This window comes from Apis laboriosa, unplaced genomic scaffold, assembly GCF_014066325.1.
Source record: "Apis laboriosa isolate Shangri-la unplaced genomic scaffold, ASM1406632v1 scaffold122_cov146, whole genome shotgun sequence".
Lineage (NCBI taxonomy): Eukaryota > Metazoa > Arthropoda > Insecta > Hymenoptera > Apidae > Apis > Apis laboriosa.
This window is the reverse complement of record NW_025221084.1, coordinates 1,299,452-1,316,040: the sequence shown is the minus strand read 5'-3', so window position 1 is coordinate 1,316,040 and position 16,589 is coordinate 1,299,452. Positions and strand designations below refer to the sequence as shown.

The 16,589-nt window shown below is 24.5% G+C and overlaps 1 long non-coding RNA gene across 1 annotated transcript in view; it reads right to left on the bottom strand.

Annotated features, from left to right (window-relative positions):
- Positions 1 to 1,100: 1,100 nt before the first annotated feature.
- LOC122720280 overlaps positions 1,101 to 16,589 on the bottom strand; it is a 202,123-nt gene continuing 186,634 nt past the window's right edge. Inside the window, exon 4 of the long non-coding RNA XR_006347739.1 lies at positions 1,101 to 1,978. This is a non-coding gene — a long non-coding RNA (uncharacterized LOC122720280). The remainder of the gene's footprint in view (positions 1,979 to 16,589) is intronic.

Genomic DNA, 16,589 nt, shown 5'->3' with positions numbered 1-16,589 from the left:
GTACAAATTATTGAAATTAATTATTATTAGTTATCCCTCGGAACGCAACAGTTATGTGTAATGGCAAGCAACAAATAATGAAGAATAATGGTACTACTACCCCCCTTGTAATCGGTTGCATTGAATTCAACCGTTCCAACGGTGGCATGACTTCACGGATGGAGAAAAGCTCGGAACCGTGCGTTTCATGGGAACAATGGACCTTCAATAAGTATGCCAGCCAAGTAATTTACCATCCGATACGCGATATAAATCTTTCGCGTAAATTGCTCGATAATTCTTAACCCATCTATTAGTTAGCGAACACGCATTAACTTGTTCTTTACACCATAAAACAGATTTTCAGTCATAAAACGAAATTTCATAAAATTTTTATTGGATTATTGCTACATGAATTTTTTAAAATTTTTTTGATATGCTATCAAGTAATTCTCGAAATTATGGCATTAAATATGATTTTTTTTTTCCAAATTCTGGAAAATATTTTGGAAATATTCGATCGTTATAAAACTAGAAAATTATTTTTTCTTTTATAAATTTATTATTATTTTGTTACATTTTTTTTAAATTTTATATTTCTAGATACTATTTTCAATTATAATTGTATACATTTTACTTTAACGAATCTTACTAATAATTTTTATATTATAGATCATTATGATAATAAATACGATTTCATAAATTTTGATTTTGTGCAATCAATTTTGTAAAAAAAATTATATAATTTATGGATAAAAATAAATAAAGTCAAGATCTATATTCTATATATATAATAAAATAATGAATGAAAAAGTCGTAAAAAAAATCGAATTATATAAAAATTAAAATTACATTTTAAAAATTATCGATATCTTTTTTAAATTAAACTATACATTTTCATCAGCATAGAATAATAGTTAAAATCAAAACCATGTTCCATAACGTATAACATATATCACAATTTTAAGTAAAATTCAAAAGTATTTGAAAAATGAAGGAAAAAGAACGAAATAAATATAACAGAAATGATATCAAATATAAATATTTTTATATTTCCTTTGCATTAAATTATTCGTTTCGAAAAAATATGACTTCTCGACTTAATTTCTCTTACTCAAGATCAGACCAAGATTTTAATCTTAGCTATAAAATATACATACATACATACATACATATATATATATATCTTTCCTTATAATATCGATAATCTTGATAAATACGACATTTCCGCATATCATTATATTAAAATTTGCGCTTACTTACATACCATAAGATCCATTTAGAAAAAAAGAAATAAGAAATCGTACTTCTTCGAGTGAAAAGAACCGAGAAGAGAAAAATCGTAATTTTTATCTCACGCGTTATTATTACATATAAAAATTTCCCGCTCGTCGCAGGATCGTAGCGGGATAAAAACCGTTTAAAAAGTCTCGTCGATTTTACGAAGTGGTCGCGTCAGAATCGAAAGGGGCTTATGCAAATTGCTTATTATATGACCGTGTCCTGTATCCGTGTATTTTATTACGGGTACAGTGACGGTCGAGGAAAATGATGTCGGGTGGGGGTTGGTTGAAAGAGCAGAAGGAGGGAGGCGCGCTTTAATTGGTATGTAAATCGCGTCTCCCTCGCGTTCGCGGTTCGTACACGAGAGCGCGCATACAAGGGACGGACGGGCAGACCGCTTATCGTTTATGCGTGCTCGTACTCGTTGGCTTTACCATACATTATCCCTTCGCTGATATCGGCCTAAATCAAGCGGCTTTCGCGCTATCGATTTTCGAATCGAGAGTGGAACTTCGTACAGTGTGTACGGGCGAGGCATCGAAAGTGATTTTAACCTATTCCGATCGATATATCCCCTTGGCTTTTGAGTTCGTCTCGTTTCGAGCGGCGTAGGGGACCAAACCAACACCATCACGTGCAACGTAATTTTTTGATGATTCTCCTTTGGGGTGGATTTGCCGGCGGATGATTGCTCGTCTGCTACGGTGTTTATTAACTGAAAACAAACGAGCGATACACACGGCTTTGTTTTTGATTTACTTCACTTTATTTGTAATTCCTACATGTGATTTTATTTTTTTTTTTTTTCGCCAAACTTGCAGAAAAGTTCTATTCGATTTCGATGATTTTGAAATACTATGTCGTAAAAATCCATTCGATATTCTCAATTTTTTCTTATACGTGAATTTTGCTTTAATTTTCGAGATATTTAGAAAAAAATATTGCTACGTATATAATATTGTTATGTATAATTTCATTTATATACGTAAATATTTATGTATATACGTACTGTGTGTGTGATTATTATTTATCAATTGTTTATACACACATTGTTGTATAAGCATATTACAGCAGTTGGCATCTGAAATATATATAAGTTAATGCTTACTATATTTACTTACTTGTTAAATCTGTCTAATACAAAGTTGTTCAAAAAGTTGTTCAAAATGATTTTTGTAATATATTTCAAAATCATTGAAATCGAAGAGAGATAACTTTACTGTAATTTCTTAATTTTTATTGACGAAATCAGTGATAGAAAAATGATGGATATTAAATTGTGGCTATTGAAATTATAGAATATTATACTATCGTATTGAACTTATAGGATAGTAATATTAATAATACTTTGTAAATATAAAAATAAATCATTTTATTATAATATATTCAATTTTGAAATCATTTAGATTTTCTCTAACTAAAATCGCAAAATTATTATGTTATTTAGTAAATTTTTTTATTTATGTATATTTATAATTTTTGTCGCTCATCTTTAAATGATAATAATTTATTAAACAGAGATTTATCAGAATTCAAAAATCATTAAGAATTAAAATCGTGAGTTTTAGTAAATCAACATTCAATGATATGTAAGAATACTTGCAATATTTAAATTCATATATACATATATATCCATATATTTGTATTTATTTTAAATTTATATAATAATGAGTAAAAAAAAAAGTTACATCTAACTATTTGATTACATATACTATTTGATACATTTCTAAATTCATACATAGTAGAATATTTGTAAAATGAATTTATCATAGTTTTCCATGTATTTGAAATTATTTGTCATGTATTTTATCAAAATTAATGTTAACATAACTTTCCCAACAATTCAATAGCCAGAATAGTAAGAGACTTGTAAATTATACTAAAATTATATGTTTATTTAGCTTTGAGTTATTTAATAATTCCAATCTACGTTGATATCAGTAGTAACTATCAGTAATTATTCAGACATTTACAATGGGAAAAGAGATATTCTATGTATTTCATACAGAAGATATAGAAAGGAATTTCATTTGAATTGTATTGCTAACTTTGTTGTAATAAGAATATTTGAGAAACTTCATTCACACTTCCACTTTATTATAATAAATTTAACAGTTTCATAAATTATTGTACGAAATTTTGTTTCTTATTTCTTCATAACAATATAAAGTTTTATTTATGAATGAAAAATTGTTTCAAAAAGATTTCATTCACAATTATCTGCTAAAGATATAAATATATATTATGTGAAAATAATTTTTCCATTTATTATATAATATATATAATACTATACAAGTATAATTTCAACAAAAAATTTCTAGATTGTCGCATAAATTTTTTTTTATTAATACTTCAAACTATATATCAAAAATTAATATTTCATATTTAGAGGTGCTAAAATTATTAATTTAATTATTAAAACTATTCAAGTTTCATTTATGTTCGATATTATTAATATTATTATTTATATCTTAAATGCTTTCTAAGTTTTCTCAATTCTCATCTCAAAGATTATTATTATAATGCTTCGAACAATGAAACAAATTTTGAAAAATAATTTAAATATTTTATTTAGCACTTTTTTAAGATTCATATATAAAATGAAATTAAAATATTTATAATCCCATATATTCTTTAATTTTGTAATAAAATTAAAAAGCGTATTTATAAAAATCTACAATTATCTTTATTTTTTTAGCAAAAGAAATTATAATACTTTCAGTTTTAAAGTCATAAATAAAACATTATATCTAACAAAGGAAGTATATAATTAAAAATATTTTTAATTATCTTCCAAAATATTCAAATTATCTTCTTCCTGTGCAATATAAACATTTAATATTACAAATTGTATATGTAATAATGAATTTTTAAGATAAATATAAGAAACATATAGAAATGTATCCTCAAAAAATTTAGAATACTGAATATTTTTCAAACATTACATTATAAACTTAAGATGTATCATATCACATCCATTTTGTTTATTTGTTGCAAAAATGATTAATCTATAGTTTTTTAGTTATATATTTTTATGAAACATTTTATATTATATTATTGTTACAACAAATCAATGATTTATCCCTAACCACTTGTATGAACAATCCTATTTATATATTTTTTTCTATATTTAAAAAATTAATATAATTTTTATTAGCATTCCAACTGTTATTGCAAATAATTATTTATTCCAGATTCAAGTACTCTTGTTTTGCAAAAATCTCGTTATTTGAATATCCAAATATTCAAAATACCAGATGTATCTCTTCTGATTTCGAAATTTCAGATACTATGATATATATGAATCTGTATATCAGATACTTGTACACGATTCTCGAGACGAAACTTCGAATTACAACGAATAATTTAATATATTCACGTAATAAAACTCTTTGTTAATTCGTCAAACATTCTACCAATCATATCATGCCTGCAAACAGTGCTTCCACATCAGAGCTAAACGAGGACGACACTTTTCCCTCGATGAAATTCCGTTTCAGACGAGTTCACTTAATTTTCCACAAAGAAAAACCTCCCTTCGAAAATACCTTCTTTTGCAAACCAACAATAGCTCGAAACAGACAGTTCATACACGCCAATTTCACTGTCGATTGTCACACGATGTTCAGTCGTTCGCGAAGGGACCCATTCTCCTCGACTGGTTCGACATCGTCTTCCTCGTTCGACGAGGACGAGGAAGGTGAGAGAGACACCTTTCCGCATATTTCCACGTAAATACAGCCGCGAAGGGGGGTCGCGAGAACGCTCGCCAGGAGTCTACGTTCCAAAGAAGCGGAGACATAATCAAAAGTTGCCATGACTACACTCGGGATCACCGCGTGGTCTTGGATCGAATTGAATATAAGGACGAGGGAAAATAACCCTTAACCTTCTCCTCGATAATATAAGAACATCTTTCAATTACAGGACATCTCGACACCATGATTTCCGTTGTTTAAAATTCTTTGTTTAGTGATTTTATGCGTGTAAATGATAAAGATAGGATAGTACCAATTAAGATAGCTTTTTTTAAATTTTCATCTCTATTTCTTCAAACGTGTTATTTTATCAATAGAAATTTTCGTATGTTAAAAAAATTGATAATATTAATCAAAATGAGAAAATAAATTTGTCAGTCAATATACTTCGTGTATGTTAAAAAGAATAGGAAGAATAAATTATAATATCGTAATTACTATATTCAATTTTCAAATACGATATTTTAAATAATGTAAATTGTATTAAATATTCTATATATTTTATGATTATATGGAATATTATGTTTTTACTTCTCGTACTTTTATTTATTTATTCTCATATAGAAATTATAAAATTAGATTTAATATTTACATATTAAATATCAATAAAAAAATTATATGTTAACAAATTATGAATTTATTACTAGGAGGCAATGATATATCAATGAAAATTCTTGAAAAATCAATTAAATATTGGACATAAGAGAACCAATAAGAGAACTAAGCCTAAAATTTGTTTCAGTAAATCTTAAAATTTAAGATGAATAAAAATATTTAAAAAATTAGATCAATGATTACATTTTTATAGCCTAAAATCATTTTCATTTTTATTAAAATTTATTATTTTTTTATTAAAAAAGTATTTGTATATATTTTATTATAAAATATGAAATTTGCATATTTTTATTTTTATTGATTTAATGTTTCCTTTTTTTTTTTTTTTAGTATCAAAAAATTACGTCAAATCGAGTGTTTCTAATTAAAAATTTCTTTCAATATTTGAATAGAGATAAATTAAATATAATTTTATTTAAAAAGATAAATATTTTCAATTTAATAATGTTACATCTCATTATTATGTAAAAATAAAGAAAAAGATTACAATAATCGTACATATAATAATTAGTATTTTTATTTTATAGTTTAATAGAAGAAATAGTGAGAATTTTATTGTTTTTTTTTTTTGAAATTGACGTTATAGTTTTGACAATTTTAAGAACTTTGATACAAATTTAATGATATTGTTTATTTATAAATAAGGGAGACAATAACTTTTTTGTAAAAAAAATTTTTTTAATGACTTATACATGAAATATACCACTTTTGACCACTTTTTAAATATTTTGTTGTTTTTCAAAATAATGTCTTCACGTTTCTACCATTTTCTAGAATAATTTTTATGAAAAACTTGACACGTGCACCTGCTTCAAAAGCAAATTTCGTTGTTTCTGTTTCGCAAAGTTTGGCCTTGCATCGTGCTTTACAACGTTTGCTTGCATTTCGGATTCAACAACAGGTATAAATTTTAGTGACTGTTACTTGTTTGTGAAAACAGTGCACGATGTTAGAAATCTGTTATAACGAAGCACGTGTGTGAAGTTCATATTAATTTAGATCGCGAAACAAAGAAAATGAATTACTTTGAAAAATTAGAAGAAAAAAAGAAGGAAAGAAAATATTAAGGGCAATAACGAAATTCGAGATCAAAAATTAGAAAAATAATTTATTTTCATTTAGTTAAAATGTGTATAAAAATTTAAAATTGTTAAATAACCATTATTGTTTTTTAAAAAGACTAAATTAAAAATTAAAAAATATAAAAAGCCAGTATTTGCAGAAAAAATATTTCGTATTTGTATTACAATTTTAAATCAGTAAGAAAAAGTTATTTTAGAAATTGAATAATTATTAAATTATATATATATATTAAATGAATTGTATTTTAAATATTATTTTTCATCATTATATATTTAAAATTTCTCTTACTGTCTAATATACATTTTAAGATAGTCAATTAGTATTATTATCACCTCTGATCTATCCTATATAATAATTGTAGATAAAATTTGAACCATAGACAATTATAAATCATTCCAGCTTTCATTTGAATTGAAAGATTATAAACCTTCCAAGTTTTTCAAATCACTAATTACAGTCAATATCTTTTGTTCCTAAGAATATGAATCTTCGTAACACTTCGTAACTTCATTGAATGAATTCTAAAAATATTCAAAATAATTTTCCTAATTTCCTCGCAAAACGAAATCATTCCTCAACACCATCGACCCTCATCATTTTTCAATTAATTATTCACCCTCGAAGATTTATTCACAACATACATATTTATATTTATTTATATCCAAATAATGAACAAAATTAGGCGAATAGAATGACGAAAAAGAAAAAAAAGGGTGGAAAATTCGAGGAACGTATCGTTAATTATTCAAAAGAACGACAGACAGAGAGAAATCGAGAAGATCGTGTATTAACGGGACTATGTCGGGCGAAACGAAATTTGTTTGCCAGCGGCGCGAATTTCGCCTCGTTGTTCCAGCGGATGGATCCAATGAGATTCCAAGAAGATTAAAAAGTTGTCAACTGCTCTCTCTCTCTCTCTCTCTCTCTCTCTCTCTCTCTCCCCCTTTCACTCCTTCTCTCCCTCCTCCCCCTCATCCTTCTGCCTCATTTTCCTCTTGCTATCGCGTCGACGTCTCCTGGAAACTTTGCTAGTTAGAATTTCGCGCGATACGTTCCGAAAGGAAATCACCCCCTGTCGCTGGCGAGGCAAAGAAAAGCCCGGGAAAGCTACACGGTTTATCAAGTAGCAAAGCTGCTCACCACGAGAAATTTTCTCTTGCGAATTCTCTCTCTCTCTCTCTCTCTCTCTCTCTCTCTCTCTCTCTCTCTCTCTCTCTCTNCTCTCTATTAGTAAAGGGAGGGGAAACGATGCTCGAGAGATCACTGTTATTTTGGAAAATTAAAGAAAGAAAAAAAAAATTATTCTGGTGGTGAAAAAAATGATACGCATATCTAAATGTATGTTCATATTGTGAATAGTGTACATGGCAGCATCGAATCGTTGATGATGAAGGAGTAACAAGTGAAAGTCATGACGTACTATGTTGACTTTGTAATAAGCTTTTGCATAGTCATTTGCATCTTAAAAAGGAATTAATAATAAGCTCGATTTTAAGTTAAGATTATATCCAATGTTAAACATCATTGTTATTAAAAGATTATAGTTTAAAGGAATTATATATTGTTTGTAAATTTGGGTTAACAAGAGAAGATATGTATTATTATCAGTTATAGTTAAGATTAATATCTATGTATGGAATTTATTGAAACAAATTTCGATCCAATATCGATTTTAATGATATTTTTTAAGTATTGTTAGTTTTTATTGATAAAGAATGATATCACATACGATATTTTAGCTATCAAGAAAAATTGAATGTAATTAACCTAATCAAATGATATTTAATCGATCGTTCGGAATCTTTATTTAAAAATTCTAAAAAAATTTGAGCGTGTAGAAATATTTATTTATAAAATATGCGTAAAAGGAGATAAATATCGCTTTCCAGAAATTGCAAAAATAAAAATATATTACAACAAAATAAACGCCTATTTTATATGACTACATTAGATTAGCATAGATTTAATAAATGGATATGTGTATTCTAAATACAGTAAAAAAATACTACACACATATCAAAATTAAATCAGAAAATTAAAATCTTTCTTATCTAATTTTCAAATTTCACAAGGTGATCAAAATCTTCTAATAATAATTCGAAATTACATTATCTCTGATCAGAAATACAAATTTAGATAAAATAAATTTATTTATTTAGTTTTCAATTTATAAAAAGATTTTATAAATTTTTAATTGCAAAAGATTAATATTTATCTTATTATATAGAATCCTAACAAAAATTAATTATATTTGTTAAAATGTAATTATATAGTATAATTGAAAATATTTTTATGTCGTTGTAACTATTATAATATTAACGAAAATTCATTTCTATTTAATTTATAAGAGATTCTTAAATTAAAAAGATATATATATACACACATATACATATAGCATTTAATTTTTTGAATCCTCATCTGTATATAGCGAATAAATAATATTAAAAAACATATATATAAAGAATTATAATTACATTTTATTACATCCTTACAAAAGTAAAACAAAAATTTCACAGGTTTCAATAAATAATCTTTTCTAATTACAATTCCTAATCTATTGAACGTAAAAAGTTTCTACTTCTACTAATTATCACGATAATTCTAAATTCTATATTTTCCATTCAAAAAGTTTTACCGAATGGAAATAATCACGATATCAGGAGACAATGAATCAATTACGCGAAAGATACAAACGTTCGTTGCAAACGGATGCCGGAGTTCGATTCGCCGAGAGTTCGCGAGAGTTCGAAATAGAATATGATTGCATGACGCAAACTAGAATTGCAAAGGACTTGGGCCTCTTTGAAGATGCGTGCCGTTCTGTTCGAGACGTGCAGCTTCCGACGTTTTCGTCGACGACCAAGACGCAAAGACGTCACGCGAATCCGTCGACTCTTCCATCCATCGTGAACTCATTTATCCCATCTCTATCTATCCCTCTGTCTATCTTTCTCCCTCCAACCATCCGTACGTGTGTCGGTCTTTCTCGTTCGTTCTTCTACTGTCCATCGATCGATACGTGCCGCTTTAAGTTCGTTTAAATCGCATAATCGCGAGCGTGGCCGCATTCGGCTGAAATTGAGTTTCGAAGTTTCCGCTCGCTTGGGAATTTTCGAAAAAAAAACTTATTGAAAATAAGTTTGGCGAGAAAGCGTATAACCGATGATGACGTCGATCGTTATTATTACTTTTATGGAGCTTATATTTGCGAATAATGGATTAATAATATTTTTAAAATTGTATTTTGGATTACAATTTTTTTGGAAGTTTTTAGAGGACAGTTTTTTTAGAGGACATGATTTTGAATTAAAATTTTGTTATTTGTGTTCCTCGTTGAGAGGAATAAAAAATGTTTAGTTAATACGGACTTTGAAAATTTTTCGTATCTTAAAGAAATGCTACACACATATCAAAATTAAATCAGAAAATTAAAATCTTACTTATTTAATTTTCAAATTTCACAAGATGATCGAAATCCTCTAATAATTCTTTAATTTCTTCATTAAGAAATCTCTGATCAGAGATACAAATTTAGATTAATCATTACACATAAAAAAATCAATTTTTTATTGTTTAATAATATTCCATATCATAACTGGTTCTCTTCATAATATATTGAATTTACACATCTATTTGCCATTTACAATATAGCATAATAAATAGAAATTGTTAATAATGCGAGAATAATTGTTATCGAATTGAATGAATATTGATGATTTGTATTACATTGTATTACATTTGCGATAAAGTAATCTTTGTTGATATTAATACATAATAATCTTGTATTTACAATTTTGAATTAATATTTCTCTATATATATAGCAAGCAAAATATTATACATGATCGTGAACTAAATGATTTGAACTAAATGATAAGAGTTAATTTTTGAGATCTATGTTAATTAGATATTTTTTTAATCCTCTCAACAAATATTATAAACTTTATAAGTATTAGATTTCTTTTTTATCATTCTGTATAAGAGATGTAATATAATAAAGTTTGAATTTCATTTGATGTATTTTAAAAGTAGAATTTTGGAAAATTCAGATCTAAAAATAATGTTGCAACTCAAATTAAGATATTATAACTATATACTTTATTAATATTTTTAAAATTGTTTGAAGTAATTTTTAATTAAAACGCAAAAAATTAATATTTCTCTTATTATATAGAATCTTAACAAAAATTAATTATATAAAAATTATATAAAAATAATTATTATTTGTTAAAATGTAATTATATAGTATAATTGAAAATATTTTTATATCATTGTAACTATTATAATATTAACAAAAATTCATTTCTATTTAATCTATAAGAGATTCTTAAATTAATAAATTTATAATACTGATACGAAATATTCATGAAAATAAATTACATAAATAAATATTATTTAATATTCTTTATTTTTACATATATTACAAGATTAAAATAATAAAATTGCAGATAAACACTGCAAAATGCCAACGATGACATCGGCTGATAATATTTATAACATTTGCAATAATTTTTCTTTCGTTGTAATTATCACGTGAATCAATATCATATGAGATAATGTTAAATGCTGGACACGAATGTACGTGCACGCGCAAAAAATTTCACATAATTTAATTGATCAACAGAAACAATGATTTTTCTGTTATCTATTTGCAATTGAATAATGGAACTTCAAATATGATAAACGTTTTTTCTGCGTAATATATCATTGTGATTTTAATGCGAACTTCTGAAAATCACAATCTTATATTTAAAAAGGAGAAAAATAAAATTTATAAAATTTTTTTTATGAAGAACCAGAACAATTTGTATGCATATTGTTTTCAAAGGATAATAGAAAAGGTATGAGAATTTATAGTAGCATTTATACAATATATTTTTAAATTTAATGAAAATATTGAAGAATATAAGAAATGAAAAAATTATAAATGTGAGGAAAAATGACAAAAGAGTTTTAATAAACTGTTAGGAGTAGTGAGAAATATTAATTTAATTAAATCACATTAGTTAATTTATTATTTTTATTTTAGAAATAATGTTGGCAAAATACTTTCACTTGTTTTGTTTAAGATCAAATAAATTATTTTTTAATAATTTTTAAATAAGATACATATATGTATAATGTATTTTGTGATGTTTAAAGAATAAAGCAAGTTTTTATTTAAACTTTTTTTTAATTATATTGATAAAAATTTTATTTTTATTTTTTTTTTTTAAAATTCGTAATCTAATTATAAATAAAATAAAAATAATAATCGATGTTTTTTCTATATCAATTTTTACGTTTATTTTGATATCTAGAATCGCCTTTTCAAAAAGTATTCCACAAATATGTATTACGTGATATATTATATAACAATGCAGCTTATTTAGATAAAAGTAAATTTAAAATATTTCATTATTACATTATTACAATATATTAAAATTTAATTGTTTTGTTTAAAATTATACTATTTGTAAATTGTAATTCTTTCTTTGATCCTCTTGCTTATATAATATTTGCATATATTTGCTTATATAATATTTTTATATAAGAGATATTAAATGAATTTATTTTTAAGCTCTTTGTCAACTTTTATTGCAATTATTTTTCAATAGTTTTAACTTAATAATAATAATTAATAATTAGAGATTTAATAAAGATTATTATCTTCACTAATTTTTTGTATATTATTTTTTTATTTTGTATTATTCAGTAAAGCTTTTCTAGTTTATTATATATTATTATTTAATTATAAATGATCTCATATATTCTATATCTATTATTTTTTCAATATGTAATATTTTAAACAAATTTTTTTTAAATTACATTTATATTATATAATTTTCAGAAAATATATATATTTGTTAGACATACAATTTTCTTATTTTAAAAATATTTGTTAATATCTTAACAAGATATAAATATTATAATTTTTTTTTGTAAATTATAGATTCAAATTTCTAAAATATCATTTTCTTATTGAAATTTTGTTGATAATCGAATTTTCACAACGCTTTTGTTAAAATTAATTATTTGTATAAATATTTTTTTTTTCACTTTAATTCTACTTCAATCTATTAAGCACCATACACAATAATAACAATAACATTTAATAATTATTGAAAAACAAATAAATAATTTGCATACTGTTACATCAAAATACAAAAAATATATTTTAATAACAAATAACTCACTATATAGTTTTAATGTAGCAAAATAATTTTAAAGAATTTTTTTTAATTCAAAAGAAGAAATATAATTTATCATAGTACTACAAATACTTAATTATTTCAAATTTTGTAAGATTATACAATTTACAATTAAATAGAAAAAGGAATTATTAAGATATTAAAAGATATTAAACAAATATTCAAAAATTACCAATTCCAAATTATTAAAAAAATAAAATAATCTTAATTCATATTACTAAGCTTATGTTTAAAATTAACAAATTAGTCATGGACGAAAACGTAGACACATATTTTCGCTCTTTGCATCGAGACGTATTTATCTATTCATCTTTCTCTGACCCATTCTCTCTCCTCTTCGTTTTTTCTCGTTCCTCGTGTTTAAACCGAAAGCCATGAAAGTCGAATTAACCTTTCGAACAGCATCGTTCCGAGCTTAAGACCGGCCAACTTCGACGAATTTTTTTTCACAGAGCAATGTACGTGGCCAGAGCAATGTATCGTTTTTCATTTCGTAGCTTTGCACGCGATGCCAGAGGGGTATTTCCGTTTGAAATTTCCGTGTGACTCGCGTTGTTGCGGAAAAGGGCGACGAAAACGTTTCGTTGTGTCCGTTTCGTTCATGGTTCCGACGCTCCAAAAGTTACTTTGTTTATGAAATTAATTTCGAGTAATACTTACTTGTGCAAATTTTGAAAATTGTTTAATAACGGACATGGAGAAGTTTCAAAGGTGTGAAGTTAATTCTATTTAACTTAATTTTAATTCAATTATCATTCGTTTCCTATTTGCTTAATTGATAGATGTAATGTATCTCTTTTTGTGATTAAATGAGAAATTGTTAATGAATTCATAATGACTATTTTCTTAATAATTTTATGACCATAAATTTATAATATATTATATTAAATTATAGAATAAAACTCTTTTTATAGAATTATGTTATGTTATCAATCAAGATTAAATATAATATATGTTATTATAATATATGTTACTCAAACTATTAATTACTTATTAAATTACTTTCAAAGAAATTTTTTTATTATCCAAATATTATTTATTGACAAAATATATTATTTTAATTATTGTAATATTGAAAAATTTTATATTTTATATGAAACTTTGGTATTTAAATAGAATGTTTAACTATAATATATTAAAAAATTCAAGATTCAAGAGATTTTTCAAGTCAAAAAATAATAAAATAAACAAATTACATTTAAAACTTCATTTTTTTAATTATTGAAAAATCAAAATTAATGAAAATAACCTTGAACGAAAACAAGGAGTACGAATCTTTGATTAAATTTTATTAAAATTTTAAACCATTATAATTCCATAGAAGATGATAGTTTCTAGTTAATAAATGATTGATCATTAAAAGCACTGAATTTTATCTTTTAAAAAGCTCTTTTATTTATCTTGATACATTGACACATATTTTTACTTACTTTTTTAGTTTCCAAAATATCTAAACAGTGACTTGTAATCATTTATTATCTTTGTCTTTGTTGTTACTTAGAATCTTACACTCTATTAACTAATCTTAATCTTCAGATAAGTGACAAACACGATTCCTGAAAGAACGCATTTTTAGAAAGAAATATAGGTCATTGGACTACAGACTTATTCATAATTTTTGCATTGTCTTAAACACTATAGACTCTGAGCCTTTCATCTTGATTACCAATTGAGATATAAAAATGAAATAAAAAGTGATTTTAATGACATGATTTTCTTTAATTTGTGAATAAATTTTGATAAAAAAATTCTTAGTTTTTTGCTTTTTATATGAATAGTGTTTTCATTTATGATTTTCTATGATTTTAATAATCTATTGTTATGAAAATATATAAATTTAAATTTATTTAATTTCACATTTTTACATTTATATAATATTACATTTATATAATAAAAATGATAATAAATACACAAATTTGGAAATTATTGTACTCTTCACTGTTTAATTTATCTAATATTTATATCATCATTATTAAAAAAGGTTTTCTCGCCTCTAAGAATATTTTCATTAATTTTTTTAATTGTTAATAACTATGCAATTTCATTTTTCTTTTATTTTAACTTGAAAAATCAAAAAAAAAAAATTGGATATCCGCAATCAAATATACTTTGTATATTAATATACAATAGAACTTCAATTATCCAAATGAATTGGAGGATATCAATATTCGGATAAGAAAATTTTTTGATAATGGAACAAACATGTTTTGACGTTAATTTTTTTATATTTAAAAAAAAACATTAATATCATATATATATATCATTATAGTAGTAATCGTGAATAATGGATTTGAAAATCTTTTTAATAAATAAAGAAAATTCATACTATGAAAAGTGATACTATGAAAACAGTATGATACAATTTACTATGGCATTTATAATCATTTTTATATTTAGTCTTTGTTTATAAATAATAATATGCAATAAATAATTAGAGAGTCTTTATCCCAAATTGAATATAAATTATAGAATTAAGAAAAACAATAATTTATAGATATTTAATATTTAACTTTTCCGATGCAGAAATACGTGGCCTTCTTTTATGTAATAAATTTTTATAATATATAATTCTATTTACGATCTTTTGTGATAACTTTAGGCGTTTCTTCAGTGATTAATTTATGATAATTAAATTAGTTTGTGATATTTCATGAAATTGTTTTCTGATAGCATTGTATATGCTGTGCATCTGGTATAGGTATTTTTTAAGTTAGCTTAAAAAACTTGGCGAAAAGTCAGCAGTTTTATTTATCAAGGCACAGAACGAAGAAATATTATAGAGAGAGGAAATGACTAGGGTCAAAGAACTCGATATTGAAGTTAGAAATCTTATCATCACTATACTTACACAAAGTGATGGAAGAACAATTATAAATGTCAGAAAAAGAAAAATCACAAAGTAAATAATTCAAAATACAGTTATGAAATACAGGTTATTACAATTTGAAAACAAATTTTTTAATTTTATATTTGTATTAAAACAACCTCCTTACTTCTACTTTTTTCTCATTACATAGAATATCATATTTGAAAGAATGAAAATGTGATAAAATTTAGATAGAATAAAATAATTCAATATATGATAATTTATTTAAAATGTGTGTCATTAGATTAATTAAACAGTGTTTTGATAATTATCGTATTTGCACAAAATATTCGATAATTATCGTGAAAAATCATAATGAATATAAAATAATACAATAACGAGATTTCATTCCAATTTATTTATTTTATTAAAAACCGCTTGAAACCAAACCTCTCATTACTTTATACAAAAATTTCCTCGTCGAATATATTCCTACGAATCTTGCAATAATATTAATATTTTCAGAATATTTAATTATATTTCGCTGATATTCCGTTAAATAATTTTAATACGGATCGATGCGTTAAAAACATTTTCAGTCGTAATAACACTTTTAAAACCCATCAATTATCTATCATTAACATCGTCTCAAAATTTGTTACCACATAAATTATCAATTGAATTTTTTCATAGATTTAAAGCAAAATAAACCAAAAATAAACCAATTGTCAGTGATATCGATTAATAATAACAATTGATACAAATCATAATATTTGTAAATTAATCGAGCACTTATAAATTTATCTTTTTTTTAAATTCATATATTCTTAAATTAAAATGTACTTGTAAACTGTACTTATTTAATTTCACTAAAT